The sequence below is a fragment of the Castor canadensis genome, chromosome 16 (assembly GCF_047511655.1).
Source record: "Castor canadensis chromosome 16, mCasCan1.hap1v2, whole genome shotgun sequence".
NCBI classification, from domain to species: domain Eukaryota; kingdom Metazoa; phylum Chordata; class Mammalia; order Rodentia; family Castoridae; genus Castor; species Castor canadensis.
In genome coordinates this window covers 73,723,448-73,734,857 of record NC_133401.1, presented here as the reverse complement: position 1 = coordinate 73,734,857, position 11,410 = coordinate 73,723,448, and positions in this window count along the sequence as shown.

Genomic DNA, 11,410 nt, shown 5'->3' with positions numbered 1-11,410 from the left:
GAGTGAGGGGTGAAAGAACTTCAATAAGTAGCAGTGTTTTACATTTTATTTGCACCCTGGGTAATTGTTTTATAAATATTAGTAATCGATACATTTATGTTTATGCAATGTTCTGTATATCGGTTCTATTTTCTATTAAACAGCAGTTTAACCTTAAAGCCATGTTGTGACAGCGTCATATACCCCTTGTACTGGGAACAATTGCAAAGTCAGACAAGACGCATGGTGGAAGCAAATGATGTACGTAAGTCTTGGCCTCACATGGAGGCGTCCTGGGGATGCTATTAGTGACTGACTTGCACACGTACCATGTCATTACCTCTGTGAATATGCTTGAGTATAGGAATCTAGATGTGCACAGAAAAGATACAACAAGGATGAAAGGGAGGGGTCTTTTTTCCCTTGGGGATGCTGAATAAACTGTACGTTGTATGTCTGTACCTTGATTGTAATTGTCACATGAGGTCAGATGTGGAATTTTCAACTTGTGTCATGTCATTGTAAAATCTTACTACATTTTGAATTTTAGATTTTTAGATTAGGGATGTGCAACATGTATAAGAATATTTTCCGAAAATCACCACCATCTCACTAAAACTATGAAGTCAATAAAGAAGCAATAAGCATGGCTTAGAAAAAAAAAAAAAAGACGCATGGTGGAAAAGACGGGGCAGCAGGGGAGCCCTGCCAGTGGAGTGTAACTTGGGATAGGCGCTTTGGAACGCTGTGCACGTTATCTTGTAAAGTGGATGCCTGTGAGTAGGGAAACGAGAATGGCGCCAGGGGTAGATCGGGAGTGTGGAGGGGGGATTGATGAGGAGGATGAGCTGAAGACAGTGGTTTAACTACTTGAAGCCGTAGTGATGTTGTCACTCTGGGCAGGCTCAGGAAACTGTGCTCAGAAGACACCTAAGTTCCTGGGTGGAAGGAATCTGGGCAAGACACGTGTGTGTGTGTGTGTGTGTGTGTGTGTGTGTGTGTGTGTGTGTGTGTGTGTGTGTGTGTGTCGGGGAGGGGTTTCCTAGAAGGAATTTTCCAAGGTTTTTCTGGCTTCCCTGCAGCTGCAAAGAATTTGCAACTGAAAAGGCAACTGCTAATGCTAAAATCTGAAAGAGGCAGAGAGAGAGACACACACACATACACACACAGAGAAAGAGAGAGAGACACTAACCTGAAATGCCCTAGGCCAAGTTATATGGTATCTAAGAGTCCCAATGATTTTCTTTCCCTACTTTTTCACCTGCCTCAGTGTGACTAAAAATAAGCAAAGAAGAAGAGAAGAAATGCCATGCAGGAGAGAGTACTCAGAATGAGACACCCTCACCCTGCTCCTACATCAGCAGCACCTCTGTAGGAGGCAGTGGGACCTTTGCTTTCAGGATGAGACTGCAGACAGGACTTCCCACCAAATTTTCTCACTAGTGGGCCCCTTTTCCTGCTTTTTGGTTTCATCACTGGGAACCTCCATGAGCTATTAAGAATTAATTAAGAGTTAAGCATTTCCACATCTGCACTGAAGACATGTTACCCAGGCAGGTGCAGCACTGACTTCCCTTACAAGTCTCTTGTTGGGTAAATGTTGTGCTACTCAGAAACGCACTTGTACTCACTGGGGCTCCGTGTTCTGCGCTGTGGGCAGAGGGCACAGGAGAGGGCTGTAAGCTTGCTCCTGCACCTGCCTGACAGCGACCCAAAGCTTAATCTTCCTAGCATCCATCCGTTGTTACTACATATAAAAACTCTGTACACAAAAGAGCTCCAAATTGTCTCCTCAGTGTTGTGAAGAGCATGTGCTCGTTAAGTCAAAAAACCCTGCATTTATGGGAAGAAAAAGAACTGCAGTTACTTGCAGAGCAGGTTTCTTCCCCATCTCCCCACCTTGGGGCTTGTCTAGTAGATATCTGTTTCTTCTGAAATAAACTGCAATTTAAAATTTATATTTATTTTTAAAAAGATACATAAAAGCATAAAAATTACACATATGTATGGGGCACCACGTGATGTTTCAATACATCTGTACATTGCATCATAAATTAAGTTAGACCTATCTATGTCTTTAAGCATTTATCATTTATTCTTTGGTATTATAATAGCCATATTTGTTGGTTTTTTGCAGTGCTAGGAATCGAACCTAAGGCCTTAGCCCCAATCCTACAACTATACCCACTGCTGTTTTTTGAGACAGGTCTCACTAGGTTATCCAGGCTTGCCTTGAACTCACGTCCTCTGTCTCAGCCTCCAGAGTGCTGGGGTTACAGGTGTGCACCACCTTGCCCAACTCATTCTTTCTTCTTCTTCTTTTTTGTTTTGTAGTACTGGGGTTTGAACTCAGGGCCTTCACCTTGAGCCACTCCACCAGCCCTTTTTTGTGATGGGTTTTTTTGAGAGAGTCTCGTCAACTATTTGCGTGGGCTGGCTTCAAACTTTGATCCTCCTGATTTCTGCCTCCTGAGTAGCTAGGATTATATGTGTGAACCACCAGTGTCCAGCCCAACTCAATTCTTTATGAGTAAATATTCAAAATTCTGTCTTCTAACTTTCTGAAATATATAGTATATAATATACTATAGTCATCCTAGTGTGTAATAGCACACCAGCACGTCTTACTCCTATCCAACTATAATGTAGTACGCATTGATCAACCTCTCCCCATCTTTGCCTCCCCTACTTTCTCTACCTTCTGGTGACCACTGTTCTAAATTTCTACTAATGACTTTTTATGAGTGAGATCATGCAGTACTTGTCATTCTGTACCTGGTTAATTTCATTTGACATGATGATCTCCAGTTCCATCCATGTTGCTATAAATGACAGTATTGCATTCATTTTTTAAATATCTGAATAGCATCCTCTGTGTGTATCACATTGTCTTTATCCACTCATCAGCTGGTGGACATGTCAGTTTGTTTCCATGTCTTGGCTACTATGAACAGTGCTGCAGTCAACATGGGAGGGCAAAGTCTCTTCCTTCACTGATTTCACTTCCTTTGGATGTAGATCTGGTAGTGGAACTGCTGGATCATATGTTAGTTCTGTTTTTAACTTTTTGAGGAACCTCCATTCTGTTTTCCATGGTGTCTGTACTAATTTATATTTCCACCAACCCTGTGCAAGGATTCCTTTCTTTTCACATCCTTGCCAGCTCTTGTTGTCTTTGGTATTTTTGAAAATTTGTATGGAATATCGTATCTATCCCTTTATTTCAGTTTTAGAGGTGAAGGAGTGAGTTTCTTGTAAATAACATATAGTTGAATATTGTTTTATTTTTTTAAATCCATTCAGTCATTTTATCTCTTTTTTTGAGGGGGTGGATTTTAATCTGATTACAGTCAAGGCAACTTGATAGGTAAGGTCCTACAAGAACCATTATTTATCTTTTTTCTATTTTTTTTCCTTTTGCTCCTTTCTTTTTCCCTTTCTTATAGACTTGTGTTTAAGGGTTTTTCTCTAGTTGTGAGTTTTGATTCCTTGCATTTTAGTTTTGGTTTTTCTATTACACATTTTTCCTTTGTGGTTACCGTGAGACTTACAAGACATCTTTTCATTATAACAAGCAATTTTGAAATGATAGCAACTTAACACGATCGTGATGAGGAGAGAAACAAGAGAAGATGTACTAATTCAAAACTCTACATTTGCATTCAATTCCTGTTCACATTTTGAATTTTTGATATACCACTTAACTTCTTTCTCTTAACATACTAATGTGGTCATTCTTTTTGTTTTGTTTTTAGTTATACTAAAGGAATGTGTGGTTTAGACACCATGCTTACAGTATTAGAGCTTTCCAGTTTGTTTGTGTAATTACTCTTGCCAGTGGGTTTTCTACTCCCAAGATTTCATCTTTCTTATGGATGCCTCCTTTTTCTAGTTTGAAGAGCTTTTTTTTTTTTTTTTTAGCATTTGGTATAGAAGAGGTCTGATGGAGATTTATTCTCTCAGCTTTTTGTTTGGAAATGTTTTTATCATTCCTTCATTTCTATCAGATAGATTTTCTGGGTATGGAATTCTCAGTTGACTATTTTTCCTTCAGTGCTGTGAACATCTCATGCCACTCTCTCCTGGTCTCTAAGGTATCTGCTGTCAGGTGAACTGGGACCCTGTTCTCTGCTGCTTTTCTCTTGCACCCTTGAGAGTATTCTCTTTATTTTGCCCTTGAGAAACTGATTAGACAATCTCTTGGGGGTAGATTTGGTTGCATTAAATTTGACTGATGACCTTTGATCTTCTTGTACCTGGATATTTGTATTCTTTTCTGGGTCTGCGAAGGTTTCTGTTATTACCTTGATTTAAACTTTGTACCTTGTTAGCATTCTCAAGTCCTTCCTGAACCTCAGTGAGCCTAAATATTTGCTCTGTTAATACTATCACATTTTCTCATAGCTTTTTAAATTCCTCCTCTTTCTTTCTTCCTCCCTTCCTCCTCTCTTTCTTTCTTTCTCTCTTTCTCTCTCTCCCCCCTCTCTCCCTCCCTCCCTCCCTCCCTCTCTCTCTCTCTCTCTCTCTCTCTCTCTCTTCCATTCTTTTTTCCTTATTTTGAATATTAGGTTGAGGTCATGGTTTCCTGAAAGTTCTTAGTGCTTATTGTCATGCAACATCATTTGGACATTGAAGGATTACTTATTTATTTGAGTCTTCCTAATCTGGTTTTGTATGTGTCTTTTCTTCCAGAAATTCTAAGCAGGCTGCTCCTAGTACTTCAGCACTGGATGGTACCCAGGTCTGGATTTTCTGGGAGTGATGAGTTGTCACCATGTCAGTACTAGAGGGCAATCCAAGTCCAGGTTTGTCCCAAATACATACTGGTTTGTTGTTCAGAAAGAAACAGAAGGGTTCTTAGAAAAAGTAATCTGTCCTTTTAAGCCTCTCCCTATGGCCATGGTGGGCCCAGATGCCTCATTTCAGATACCAGCCTGTGGTCAGGTGCAACAGGATTCTGACTGGCTCTGGGCAGTTATTGCTAATGGGAACAGCCCCAGGCTCCTATGTCATATCCGTGGCCACCAATGTGGCCACACTGTGCCATACCCTGAGCACACAACCCACCCAGGCCAGTACAACTGGGATGAGAGCAGCCCCACCTTGCCATTGGTCTTCCTTTTGCTGAGGGGAATTTGTATATCACAACAGCTGCAACTAGGCACTAATTGGTTCTGGCTGGAATTGAAGAATGACAGGTTGCAGCTTCTTGTCTTCCCCTGACACTGGAGCATTCCAGAGGCTCTGACTGAGGACAGGCCTGGAAAAGGGGTCTATTAGGATCTGCATAGTATTAGGTTTAATGAGTTCAGCACTAAGTTCCAGAGCAAAGTCTCATGTTTCCTGACCTTTCCTGTCCCAGAAAATGGGGTCTTGTATCATGCCATGTTGCCCAAGGTTGGGGTAGTAGTGTTGGTAAATGCGGTCTTATCACTCCTAAGTTGGGTTTTACCTGAGTCTCACAGCCACAGGACCTAATACAGTTTCAAGGGTACACTAAGGCCCAAGCTGTAAATGACAGTGAAATACAGGTTTGATCTGTGAGGCACAGGATTCTGCCTGGAGCCAGGGAAGCTCTAGAGCTCCATTTTTGAGTACTGATCTGGGGATAACTCAGTTGCTCAAGATTGGAGGGGTGAGATGCGGGGAAAAAGGAACCCTCTTACACTGTTGGTGGGAATGTAGACTAGTACAACCACTCTGGAAAAAAATTTGGAGGCTACTTAAAAAGCTGGACATCGATCTACCATTTGATCCAGCAATACCACTCTTGGGGATATACCCAAAAGACTGTTACTCCAGAGGCACTTGCACATCCATGTTTATTGTGGCACTATTCACAATAGCCAAGTTATGGAAACAGCCAAGATGCCCCAGCACTGACGAATGGATTAAGAAAATGTGGTATCTATACACAATGGAATTTTATGCAGCCATGAAGAAGAACGAAATGTTATCATTCGCTGGTAAATGGATGGAATTGGAGAACATCATTCTGAGTGAGGTTAGCCTGGCTCAAAAAACCAAAAATCGTATGTTCTCCCTCATATGTGGACATTAGATCAAGGGCAAACACAACAAGGGGATTGGACTATGAGCACATGATAAAAGCGAGAGCACACAAGGGAGGGGTGAGGATAGGTAAGACACCTAAAAAACTAGCTAGCATTTGTTGCCCTTAATGCAGAGAAACTAAAGCAGATACCTTAAAGCAACTGAGGCCAATAGGAAAAGGGGACCAGGAACTAGAGAAAAGGTTAGATTAAAAAGAATTAACCTAGAAGGTAACACCCACGCACAGGAAATCAATGTGAGTCAGTGCCCTGTATAGCTATCCTTATCTCAACCAGCAAAACCCCTTGTTCCTTCCTATTATTGCTTATACTTTCTCTACAACAAAATTAGAGATAAGGGCAAAATAGTTTCTGCTGGGTATTGAGGGGGGGAGCGGGAGGGGGTGGAGTGGGTGGTAAGGGAGGGGGTGGGGGCAGGGGGGAGAAATAAACCAAGCCTTGTATGCACATATGAATAATAAAAGAAAAATGAAAAAAAAAAATAAAAGCATATCCTGTATAAGGTCAAAAAAAAAAAAAAAAAAGATTGGAGGGGTGAAAGACACAGTTCCTTATCTGCCAAGCCTGACATTAAGTCTGATCAATAACAATCTGGGAGGTGGTGCTCCAGGCCCACTCCAAGGCTACCCATGATGGAAGCCAAAACTCAAGTCTGTCCCACCAGCATTAGGTCTCTGATACCAAGGAAGTTCACCCTGGTAAGGGGACCTTTTGTCTCTGTCTAGTGCTGGGTCTTACCATGGTGGCCCACCATGAGGCAAAGCCCTGTGGTAGTAAGCTTTTATGCTCCCTGGTCTGTGAAGTCTTGGTCTCCTCTCTGCTGCTGAGGTTGGGGCAGGAGTGTGGCAACAGTCCTTTAACCACCTGGCTGATGAAGTTAATGGGCTCAGTTTGTGGGTCTAGGCTTGGGAAAGTGGTCTTGGGATTCTGTCTGGTACTGAGTTTCACCATGATTGGCCTGGTACTGAGTTTTAAGTGTAAGGCCTGGACTTAATTCCTCCTCTCTTCCTTAAGTGGGAGGAATCTCTTTCCACACTCCTTGGAGTTGGGGGATGGGTGGCACAGGCAACTCTTTCCTCCCTGTCTTTTCCAATGGGTCTTTCCTTATTATGATACGAACACCAGGCACTGTGGTCTCACATCTGGCTTCCTTTGCTCTTGAAGAGGTAGTTTTATGCCTGAATAGCTGTTCAAATTTGTGTGTTTGTGGGGAGTGATTGCGGGCAGATCTTATGGAGCCACCATCTTGCTCCTCCTTTTGTCTTTCTTGTTTTTACTGCAATTTTTACTTGGGGAACTTACTCTTTTCTTACTTTCAGGACATGAGGTTTGAGGAGGCAACTCAAGCTAAGACATTTGGTGCTTTTGACCCTTTTAACACAATGATTGTTCAGGAATGAGTCTACAACTCAAGGTGGGCCTTTGTAAGAGTGTGAATCCCTGGACCTGTGTGGGAGCAGCCAAGAGATGTGTTGGTGTGCTCTCTGAAGTGTAGGACAGGCACCCTGTGCAGAATCTGAGAAAAGATCCAGCACTGGAGACAGAAATTAAGTTTTTGGTGACTTCCCTGGAGGTCATGGAAGCAAACCTTCCTGAGCATTGATTTTTCGATGTAAGGTTACTTTATACCTGAAGCCAGTTTTAGGTGAGTTTTCTGTCTTTTGTAGCTTGAATAAAATACTGCATCTTCAGTAAGGAAGTTGGTAAAGGAACATACCAAAATCTGTGTAAGAACATGCTATAAGAGGTAGCCAATAGAAAGGGAGAGATTTTTTTTGTATATGTGGCATTCTGAACACTCTAAAATAATTCCTTCCAGGTGTGACCTCTCAGTGGTAGGACCTGGTGTTGGGACAAAGGTATTGAAAATACTTGGCAAAATGAGGGCTTGGAGGTGTGGCTCAAGTGGTAGAGCGCCTAGCAAGCACAAAGCCCTGAGTTCAAACTCCAGTACCACCAACAAACAAAAAATGAAAGGATCATGACCTCTGTGTCTCTGAGGGTCTCAGTAGAGTCTACAAATGGGGAGGTGGTCTGATGGGAATGCAAAGAGTATTTTGTTTCTGCTCTTGGATCCCATACATGTTCATAATGTTTGCAGCTGTACAGAAGCAAGACTTTTTTTTCAGTAATGTACCAGCAGAACATACTGACATTAATAAGAAGTTACATGTTTGTCTATGTATAGAAGTACACAGAAACACATGAATGAAGACTCATTATGTTGAAAGAAGTTAATTTGTGGTATTGACATTATTACCTTTATTTAATTTATTTTTTTATTCTTATTTTTCAGAATTTTCTACAGGGAATGTGACTTATATAAGAAAAAAAAATTGTTTTGTTTCCTTTTTGGTGGCACTGGGGTTTGAATTCAGGGCCTCACACTTGCTAGGCAGATGTTCTATCACTTGATCTACAACCCTCGCCCCTTATGCTTTGGTTATTTTTGAGATAGGGTCTCGCATTTATGCCTGGGGCCAGCCTGGTCTACAATCATCCTATTTATGCTTCCTGCATAGCTGGGATGACAGGTGTGAACCACTGTGCTCAGCTTTTATTGGTTGAGATAGGGTCTCGTGAACTTTTTGTCTGGGTGGGTAGATCCTCCTGATCTCTATCTCCTGAGTAGTAGAATCACAGATGTAAGTCACCACACCCAGCCCCCAGACAGAAAGATTTTTAAGTATTGTACAAACACAAGGCAACAAGCACTCTCCAAGTGAAGTCACATGGCTAATAGCAATCAGGAGGTCTGAGTATCTAGTTTAAATTGGCTTAACTTATCCCTTGCCCTAGCATCCCAACTCTGTGTCTTGGAGATTAATGGCCCATGTCTAACTGATGTGTTGTGGTTTAAATATGAGTGAATTACTGATTTCAAATCAAGTACCTACAGGAACCTGATATCCATGGCTACTGCCTGACAACTGTGCCCCTACACCTCCCCATCAGGTGGGATAGAGTCTAATTGGCTTGAGCTTTTCCAGGCAATCCCCTGGGTATCACCCCATGTTTTCCTGTCTCCTCACCTGGATAATATTCCATAACTCCCGCTTCATGAATTTTGTCAAGTGGCCCCTTAGTTCTCTATTCCCGTGTAATCCCAGTTATGCATCATTTTATTGTTCCCATTTGGAGTTTAGAAGATATCTTTCAGAAGTCTGAGATTTTTCTGCCACTTTTCCAGCTGGCTAACTACAGGGGAAGCCAAATCCACACTTCATCTCTAGTACAATCTATCTATCTCTTGACATAATCACAGCCAGTACTCTATGACTGGTCCCTAAGAAACTTTAGGACATAGTGTTCTCAACATAATTTGGAAACTAATTAATTACAATACAAAAGACTTCCTTATCAAAAATACATCCAAAAGCTACCTTTAAAAAATAGGCTTCCATTTTATATAATTAAAGAATTCATAGTCTTTGGATGGGTCTTTTATGATCACTTTTGCAAATGAAGAAACTGAGACATGAAGTATGTACTTGAAGGGAATTGACAAACTTTGTTATATTTACCCACTGGGTTCCATCTAATGGTGTCTACATGACCATCATAAAGAATGAGAACATGCTATACGAACCGAACTGGAAAGATTTTCAGAATATAATGCTAAAAAAGAAAGTTCCAGGCTGACCACCTTTGGCATCTCCAAATGTGAACCAAGCAGGTAATCATAATCAGAAATACAGAACAAAAGGTGGGAAACTTGCTTTGTCAAAATATCAAACCTGAATCTAATCAAAACTATATAGTGAAATTTCATTTGTGGGAAATACAACAAAAACAGGAACGATATAAATGACGGCATAAAGAAACAGACAAATTCAGAATGTAGACCATTGCTCAGGACAACTGATTTGTATAATCAGAGAATGTCAAGGGGAATGAAATGAAGACTGTCTTAGATTAAAAGAGACTTCAAGATACCACAACCAAGTGCAATGTGGGGAGCCTGTTTGGGTCTAGATTTAAATAAGTCAGTCCAATAAGGAGTAATCAGGAATACTTGATTATGGACTAAAATACAAGGTGCAGAAAGTCATCATTATTGTATTTATTTTGTGTGATAATGGTATTATGGTTATGTATTAGAATTTTCAGTGTTTTGAAGAAGATGCACACTGAAGTCTGTAAGGGTGAAATAACACGGCTATGATTTATTTTAAAACACTTCAGCAAGTAAAAGAGCAAAAAGAAAATACAAGGAGAAAATGTTTTTGTGGTATTCTATTTTGTCTAAATAAGAAGGGGGTAGAATGTGTATTTAATTTTCTGTGTTGTCCTTGTATATAAACAAGAGACTATGAAAGTGAAGACCTAAAGGGTAGGTAGAAGAAGTGGGGTAGACCTGGAGAAGTGGGAACAAGGCTTCTTAATATAAACTTTCTATACTGCTTTCCTTTTTTAAGCCATTTGAACATGTTACCTGGTTTGGATGTGGTTTGTTCTCCAGTGGTTCATGTACTTGAAGCTGGTCCCCAGTATGGTGAAATTGAAAGATGGTAGGATCTTTAAGAGGTGGGACCTAATGGAAATTGAGTAAATCATAGGGGATATCACCCTCAGTACTTCTCACAGAACCCTGAGTTAGTTCTAGAGACAGGGTTACAAAAAGAGCAAGCCTAGTCCCTCACCTGGTGTGGCTTCCTGTCATACCATGTGACTTCTCTCTCTTACCCACTTTCCTACCATTGTGATGCTATCCAGATGAAGTCTTTACCAGAGCTGAGCCCATGTGGGGTCCTGAACCTCCAGAACTGGGAGCTACATAAACTCTGTTCAAGTCATGTAGTCTCTGGTATTTCATCAAAGGGACTCAACATTACTTAAACAGTTTTTTAAAAAAATAAACAAGAAGTAACTTAGTCAATCACAGTGGTAGCAGAGCTGAACTGCTACAAAGGAGACATGTTTTAGATAGTACTTGTACGTGGGCAAAAAACCCTTAAGGACTGTGTTGATGACTAATTGTACAACAGGTCACTTCAGTTTCTGTTCTGTGAAAAGTGTAAAGCACTTCAACAAAGAGATTCCAGGTAGATTACCCCTGTGCTGTCGATTGGTAGATGTAATACTCTGATTATGATGCTTAATAAGCGTGTCCTTAAAAAAACAAAAAATGAAAAACATGAAAAATTTCAGAAACAGGACCTTATGTGCAGGATAAAAAAAAAAGGAAAGGATTTGAGTAGATCTCTGGGTTCCTTTATGTGCACTCGTTAATAAATTAAATATTTTTTCCTCCTTTTTGATTATGTTATTGTTGGGGGTACATAATGACATTTACAAAAGTTCTTACGACATGTCATAGTTGAATATACATTAAATCATTAATGTTTTGTAAAGCA